The sequence below is a fragment of the Schistocerca gregaria genome, chromosome X, assembly GCF_023897955.1.
Source record: "Schistocerca gregaria isolate iqSchGreg1 chromosome X, iqSchGreg1.2, whole genome shotgun sequence".
Lineage (NCBI taxonomy): Eukaryota > Metazoa > Arthropoda > Insecta > Orthoptera > Acrididae > Schistocerca > Schistocerca gregaria.
Genome location: NC_064931.1, coordinates 701,995,512 through 702,004,125, shown reverse-complemented (window position 1 = coordinate 702,004,125; position 8,614 = coordinate 701,995,512).

Genomic DNA, 8,614 nt, shown 5'->3' with positions numbered 1-8,614 from the left:
TACCACGGCCTCACTGCGTCCATCACACGTCTCGTCACCGCTGCTTTCCGTGCCAAAGTAGGACATACAGACTACTAGTTAGGCGGTCATTATGTTCTGGCTGATTAGTGTATACTCGTTTAAAGGTTGCATTTGTCAACATCACTGTGACTTGTAGAAGTACATCTGTCCATGGATATTTTCTCTCTTATAGGCATAGAAATTCTATCGAGAAAACTCCATTCTGTGACTTTCTAAATGCGTAGATTGGAGTTATAAATTTTCTCTTATTCTCATAAGAGGAGACATAAGAATTCATGCAACAACTGAGACCATTACGAGCTCATCTCGTACAAAATGTCAGCTCAATTTTCAATCAAGACAGTCCGGATATTCTTACCCAACTTTTTGAGTTTGTATGGGGAACTGATCGTACTAGACGAATTAATGTGTATGTTAATCTAAGGTTTTAATTTCTTGTGAGCTGTCATATCGAAAAATGAAGATAGAATTACTGAATAATGTTTGTTTCTGTGTGGTTTAGCCGTTATGCGCAGTGAGGCCTGAGTTCACATTTAGGCGTTAAGATATTTGCCGTGATTAGTTAGAAATGCAAGAGACACACGTTACTTCCACCATCTTCGTCCAAATGACCTATAATGACTTGCCGACGTCCCTAGCAATAAGAGATGTTTTCCGAAGTCGTTAGCGAGATACCAACGAGAGACCTGTTGGCGTAACAGAGCGTCGAGGGTGAAATGAACAGGTTGCCGTAGATGCTGCTTCTCTGGTTTAAGTGACTTTGAAGAATACAGAACTGAGATATCATATTCTGCGGTGAGCCTATTTTTAAGGAGCCGCTGGGTCGTAAACAACGTCTGCTGGGTCTTCGGTACGTGGTGACGGTATTGGCGGCTTTGTCGAAGGTAAGGTTAGCTCTCGTCTTAGAAGAAGACTCCAGCGTGCCAGAGCCCGTTATTTTGCGCCAGTCGCAGGGAACAGGTTCTCGTGCACCCTGTCAGGCGGCAGCTGATTTTAAGTGTTGGGCGTTCGCTAGGAGGAGAGCGCTGCGCTTGCGGCTCAGTGCTCAGCACGACAACGAGGGAAACACCACTTACACACGTCGCGGATAAAAACGCGCACTTAACTGTGTTATCACATTGTAGCCGAATATTTGCAGTACGTTTTGTAGGTTTTGCATAAACGACGAGTTCGACGTACTTCACCAAATGAGTCTTTATGTCTGATATTCTGTACCCCGCACAAGTGATGATGGAACTGAAAGAATATTGCAGAATAAACGTGCAAGAAGTACGAAAAGCAATGCTGTGTTTCAGAGGGGACATAGAGCTTCTGGACAGATGGCACTAGGACTTTGAAAGGAATGGACATTTAACAGAGTTCGGTTTTAGGGAAAACAAAGTAAATAGGAAGATAATGAGCAAGAGTAGTAGGAAGGAGAATAATGACTTGCTGATCATCAAACCGTGATCTACAATTGTACTGGAAGACGTGAAAGAATTTTCCTATCTAGGAAGCAAGATTACATTCGGTGACAGAAGCAAGGGTAATATTAGGCGTAGGCTGACGAAAGCGAAGAAAGCTTTGTTTAATAAAAGAGGTCCTCTGATGTCTGATATTAATATGAAAATCAGGGGGAGGTGTTTGACAATGTACGTCTGTTGCAAGGCACTATTAGAAGTGATACGTGAACTATCAGAAATCAGCAGAAGTACTGAAGGACGTACCTAAGAGGAAAGAAGTCGGTGGCTGAACTTAACGTTAGGTTTGAGACTTCACTGTGTAACAAAGCGTATTTTTCATCCTTTTTTTGGTACAGTGATCAGCCAGCCTCAATTATCTGTTGTACTGCCACATTTCTAAAAAATGATTTTAAAACCGACTGTAAACGTGATCTTGGTGCTTTTCTCTGTGTCTCTCTCTTTTTGCTGAATTATTTTAATAGTTTTACCGTTTTCAACCGCACTCCACCACTCATAGTCATGCAGAATGTGTATATAGATGAAGAAGACTTTACTAGTGTACTTCAGAAAGTAAGTTACACATGATAATGGCACGGCAACAAACGTTTACTCAGTGCTGCAACACATTTCAAAGTGACACAGATACCTCACACTATTTTTTCAACATAGTAGCCAAGTCACTTTCAACTACTATCGTAACCTTCAATCAATCATTCAGTTCCTCAAATAGCTCTGAGCACTTCTAAGGTCATCAGTCTTCAGTTCCTCGTTGATTAGTTTGTTAGTTACATGTTCCATGTTACATGGATCATCTGAACAATTCTTTCATCGGAATGACAATAAACGAATCAGTTTACTTAAAATTTATGAATACATTATTTTTAGTCCTACTTATGCAGTTATGCTTAAAAACTAATTTTTTAATTTTTTCTTACGGACTACCAGTTTTTAAATAGAAATTCTTCGACGGAATAGAAAACAGATTTTACCTTAGGTTAAAAACATTCTTTGCTACCTGTGACACATTTTATGTTGGTAGGAAAATGATCAAAATTCATTTTTGCTACGCACTAAACTCCTTTCTGAGCCACTGACAGCTTTAATAATGGACAATGAAGGCCATTTTCCCTGTAGTGTTGTAGGTATTACTGCTTTCTTTCGTGCAAGCAATACTTTCTTTGTAAGTCGTGTGTTACCCCAGAAAAATTTTCCTTCATATATTACTGAGTGTAAATACGCAAAATATGTCAGGAGGTTGATTCGTTTGTTTGCAAGGCTAGAAATTATATGAAGACCAAAAATAGCTGAATTTAATAGTGTGAGAAGCTCAGTAATATACTTCTTCCAGTTCAAGTTTTCATCAGTATGTACACCAATAAATGTACAGAATTCTACCCTATTAACTCACTCCTGTTCATGTGGTACGTCAAGTTTTGTTATGACTGTTTGTTGTACAGAATTGAATATTCAGTAATGTATTTTCTCAAAAAAGGGAAAGTTCGTTTCCAGAGAATCACTTAATAATTCTTTGAAAAAATCATTGAGAATCTCTTGTGTTGCTTTCCCTCTAGTGGGATTTAGTACCAGTTTTGCTTGTTGAATGTTAAGTGGAACGTCATTCGTATACAGGACCGATGTTAATAACACCGACAAAATGCAGGGACAGATTACTGACCGGAAATGAAGGGCAAACTGTCCTACGAACATGTGTCCAGAAATGCATCGTTGCCACGATAGATAGCGCTGACGAATGAAAGTTGCCCTCGACAACGTATCAGCATGACGGTTGTCTAGCGCTTTACGCAACTGAAGCGCGGTAAATATTAGATGTTTACACTGATGAGTGGATCGACAGAGGTGGCCCTATTAATTTGCCCGCTGGTCGCCGGATTTGACGCAGCACGATTTCTTTCTGTGGGGACAGCTATAAGATAAGGTGTACCAGCAAGTGTCAACAGGCCTTGAAGATTTGGTCGACCGCATCAGAAGCGCCTGTGCTGACATTCCCGCAGATATACACTCCTGGAAATTGAAATAAGAACACCGTGAATTCATTGTCCCAGGAAGGGGAAACTTTATTGACACATTCCTGGGGTCAGATAAATCACATGATCACACTGACAGAACCACAGACACATAGATACAGGCAACAGAGCATGCACAATGTCGGCACTAGTACAGTGTATATCCACCTTTCGCAGCAATGCAGGCTGCTATTCTCCCATGGAGACGATCGTAGAGATGCTGGATGTAGTCCTGTGGAACGGCTTGCCATGCCATTTCCACCTGGCGCCTCAGTTGGACCAGCGTTCGTGCTGGACGTGCAGACCGCGTGAGACGACGCTTCATCCAGTCCCAAACATGCTCAATGGGGGACAGATCCGGAGATCTTGCTGGCCAGGGTAGTTGACTTACACCTTCTAGAGCACGTTGGGTGGCACGGGATACATGCGGACGTGAATTGTCCTGTTGGAACAGCAAGTTCCCTTGCCAGTCTAGGAATGGTGGAACGATGGGTTCGATGACGGTTTGGATGTACCGTGCACTATTCAGTGTCCCCTCGACGATCACCAGAGGTGTACGGCCAGTGTAGGAGATCGCTCCCCACACCATGATGCCGGGTGTTGGCCCTGTGTGCCTCGGTCGTATGCAGTCCTGATTGTGGCGCTCACCTGCACGGCGCCAAACACGCATACGACCATCATTGGCACCAAGGCAGAAGCGACTCTCATCGCTGAAGGCGACACGTCTCCATTCGTCCCTCCATTCACGCCTGTCGCAACACCACTGGAGGCGGGCTGCACGATGTTGGGGCGTGAGCGGAAGAAGGCCTAACGGTGTGCGGGACCGTAGCCCAGCTTCATGGAGACGGTTGCGAATGGTCCTCGCCGATACCCCAGGAGCAACAGTGTCCCTAATTTGCTGGGAAGTGTCGGTGCGGTCCCCTACGGCACTGCGTAGGATCCTATGGTCTCGGCGTGCATCCGTGCGTCGCTGCGGTCCGGTCCCAGGTCGACGGGCACGTGCACCTTCCGCCCACCACTGGCGACAACATCGATGTACTGTGGAGACCTCACGCCCCACGTGTTGAGCAATTCGGCGGTACGTCCACCAGGCCTCCCGCATGCCCACTATACGCCCTCGCTCAAAGTCCGTCAACTGCACATACGGTTCACGTCCACGCTGTCGCGGCATGCTACCAGTGTTAAAGACTGCGATGGAGCTCCGTATGCCACGGCAAACTGGCTGACACTGACGGCGGCGGTGCACAAATGCTGCGCAGCTAGCGCCATTCGACGGCCAACACCGCGGTTCCTGGTGTGTCCGCTGTGCCGTGCGTGTGATCATTGCTTGTACAGCCCTCTCGCAGTGTCCGGAGCAATTATGGTGGGTCTGACACACCGGTGTCAATGTGTTCTTTTTTCCATTTCCAGGAGTGTACTTCTGTCCTGTTGCGGTCATTTGAAAATCGGTCGTAAGTGTATTGAAGTTGGCGCAACTTTGTTTCAACACGTACTTTAATTGGAAAAGTAGACCAGCGTTTGCCTCAAGCCACAACCACAGTGGCGTGTCGCGTAGTCTCCTGTTCGGTATGTCGGAGGAATACAACGTTGCGAGCGGGGTTTCCAATCAGAAGTTATGAAATACTTTCCTGCCCTACCCTGCCGGACGTATTTCAGCTTTGCAGTAAGTTACCGGTGGCCGCGTTATTTCACTCCCGCTCTGTGTATGATACACCTGTTATATCTACTGCAGCCTAAGTATTATAATAAATTTGGGAGCTGGTGTTAATAGCCAAGCACCTAAAGCAACAACAAATATCGCGTACTAACTACAAATGAAAAAGACACTTTTGTGTTGAACGATAAACGTCGTGCTGTGGTCTGTAATTATCCGTTTTAATGAACAGTACACTTCAGGGCTCAAAATTTCATGACGTCACGTGCAAGTACGTGTACAGTTCATGAGTGTGAATTATTATCTCGACCTTTCAAAAGTTTCACTGTCACATGAAAAAATCTTTACCACCTGTACGTGGCCATCGAAATATGCTCTCCTTGATCGATTGCACTGTAGCGAAGTAAATCTTCTGGTAAGTCGAGAGACATACATTCCTCTATTTGCTGAGCGGTGGACCTCACGCAGCCCAGGATTATTTGGTTTAGATTACTCCCAACGTCCATATCGTATCGGCAGTGAACTTCAGTTTTATACGTATGAGCTGGGTATGTTATATGAAGTTTTCTCAGCGTAATAGTAGAGACCGAATGTTTTCCTAAAATATTTAAATGAACGAACAGTGCACGGGAAGAACGACAGTGCTAAGCCTCCGTATGAACTAACCACGGTCGTTTGACGAGATATATGTCAGAGGAATTGCGTGATCACTTTTGAACGTATTCTCCCGTTAAACATTTTCGTGACTCCCAACGTCTTTCTTGTAGTGGCTGCAGTCGAAGTTTGACGAGCTTCATCTTGACGCTCTCGTTCTCATTAAATGAATCAGTGACGAAAGGTGCCGCTCTTCACTGGATCACGACTACCTCCTCTTCGAATCCTGGTGAGTCTCATTAAGTGACGAGCATTAGTCAAGGATCTCGTATCGAAATGCCATGTGCTGGCTGGACCATCTGTGCCTGATTTCTTAAGTACGCGAATCTCTGAAATTTTTCCGTTCGGCAGAATGATTCCAAATCGTTCTAGTGCGCCATTCGATTTAAAAATACGTCATGTTAACAGGGACTTGATGACACGAAGAATACCGAGACCCCGAGGAGCCACTGAGTAGCACTGCTGCATGGCTGTTACAATCAGACATCCCGGAGCTGGCTGCCACACGAAACGAGAATGGCCGATTCGGACAAGAAATACTTTCTTAACAAATGTTTATCAGTACGATAAGTACTAGAGCGCATTTCGGACTAGACTAATTTTGAACTGTTCCGTTGAATGTGCACATAAAATTCAAAATTACAGAAATGTTTGCAACAATAAACAGCTGATGTTTCCGTTGACGGTGGAGGCTGCTTGGAACATGTCGTACACCATATTTGTTGGGGAATCTTCTGTCTACATATTGTGAAAACGAAGCTGTAGTTATGTGCCGAAACACTAGAGGAAATACACCTGTCGACTAGAGATTGTAAAATGAGCTTCAACAAAAGTAATGGAGTGTAATCGCTATACAGAAGGCGACTCTGAGGGAATTAGTAAATGAGAAATCAAAACTAGTAGATAAATTTTTCTATTTGGGTAGAAAAATAACTAGTGATGGCCGAAGTAGAGCGGATATAAAATACAGACTGGCAATAGCAAGCAAAGCATTTCTGGAAAAGAGGCGTTTTTTGACATATAATATCAATTTAAGCATTAATAAGTCCTCTATGAAGGTACTTATCTAGCCTGTCGCCTTATACAGGCGTGCAAGATAAACAGTTCCGGCAAGAAGAGAATAAAAGCCTTAGAAACGGGGTGTTACGGAAGAATGCTGAAGTTTAGATGGATAAATCGTGGAAGTAATGAAGAGACCTTGAATCGAAATGGGGAGACTATAAGTTTATGGCACAAATAGACTAAAAGAAGGGATCGGTTGATAGGACACATTCTGTGACATCAAGGAATAGTCAGTTTCCTACTGGAGGGAAGTGCTGGAGATAAACAATGTAGAGAGGCCCAAGGCTCGAGTGCAGCGAACAGGTTCAAACGGATGCAGTTTGTAGCTATGCAGAGAGGAAGAGGCTTGCTTGCACAGGATAGAATAAAAAGGACAGCTGCATCAAACCACTCTTCTGATGGAAGACCAGAACAACATTTTGTACTTTCACAGCTTAAATTTATACTGCGAACCAAACTGTAACGACGAGACACTTACATTAAAAATGTATCTACTTACCTCTGAATGCTTGGAACGGAGTTTATCTCCTCTCGACTATGGAGATTTCGTAAGGTTATCATCATCGCCTGGGAATTTAAAAAAAAAAGTTTATATAATTATTCACGTTGGTAGGTACTGACACAACAAGGACGCAAAATTTGTTCACGATTCTAAGTATTAAGTCCGCAGCTCGTGGTCTCGCGGTCGCTTTCTCGCTTCCCGAGCACGGGGTCCCGCGTTCGATTACCGGCAGGGTCAGGGATTTTCACCTGCCTCGAGATGACTGGGTGTTTGTGTTGTCCTCATTATTTCATCATCATTCATGAAAGTGGCGAGATTGGGCTGAGCAAAGGTTGGAAATTTGTATGGGCGCTGATAACCGCGCAGTTGAGCGCCCCACAAAACCAATCATCATCATCATCTAAGTATTAACACTCAGCTGCTACGGATAGTATAAGCCTCAAAGGTTGTTATGAATCACAAAAGAACCGAACGATTTAAAGCACCAACAAACATCTCCGCATACCTGCACGCCAGAGCCTATTCTCCTAGACCATAGGCGATGCAGATCGCACATGACGTCATTATACTGAAACCAGAACCTCAATCAGCTGTGACGGGTGACGGGTTAGTTAGTTAGTTAGGTTAGTTAGGGTTAAGTAGGGTACTGATGACCGCAGAATTTAAGTCCCATAGTGCTCAGAGCCATTTGAACCTTTTTTTTTTTTGTAGCGGCATGATGCGTGGTTACTACTTTGCAGATCGGGGCGGGCAGCAAATTTCAAAGCATTGGAGAATTATTCTTCTCTTTCATCAGTGGATGTACCCTCCATATGATGGACCAGTGCGCGCACCTGCGCTGAAATACGGCACTATATTTAAGACAATCGGTGGTAGTGGTGTTAAATATAGCCTTGCCTAAACATGGGTGGTGCTATCCTGCCTTATACTACATGACTCGATTACTGTTGGTTGAAATGGGCAAAGGAACGTGTTTTTCGGCTATAAATATGAGTCGTTTCGTTACGAGAAGTCATTCCAGCCTGGGACTTGGTAGCAGCAACATCAGAATCACTGGTAGAATCAGCAGAAATGAAAGCCATAAATGGAACGGTTATGATGACGGTTCTGTGGGAAATAAGCGTCTCCAATTTGATTGTAGCCATTCTACAGGTATGTATTTAAGATGACTGTTTTGCACGTTTGTGAGTTTTCGTTATAACTGCAATATGATGATTAATTTTCTTCTTCTGCTGCTGCTTCACATGTGAGAGCT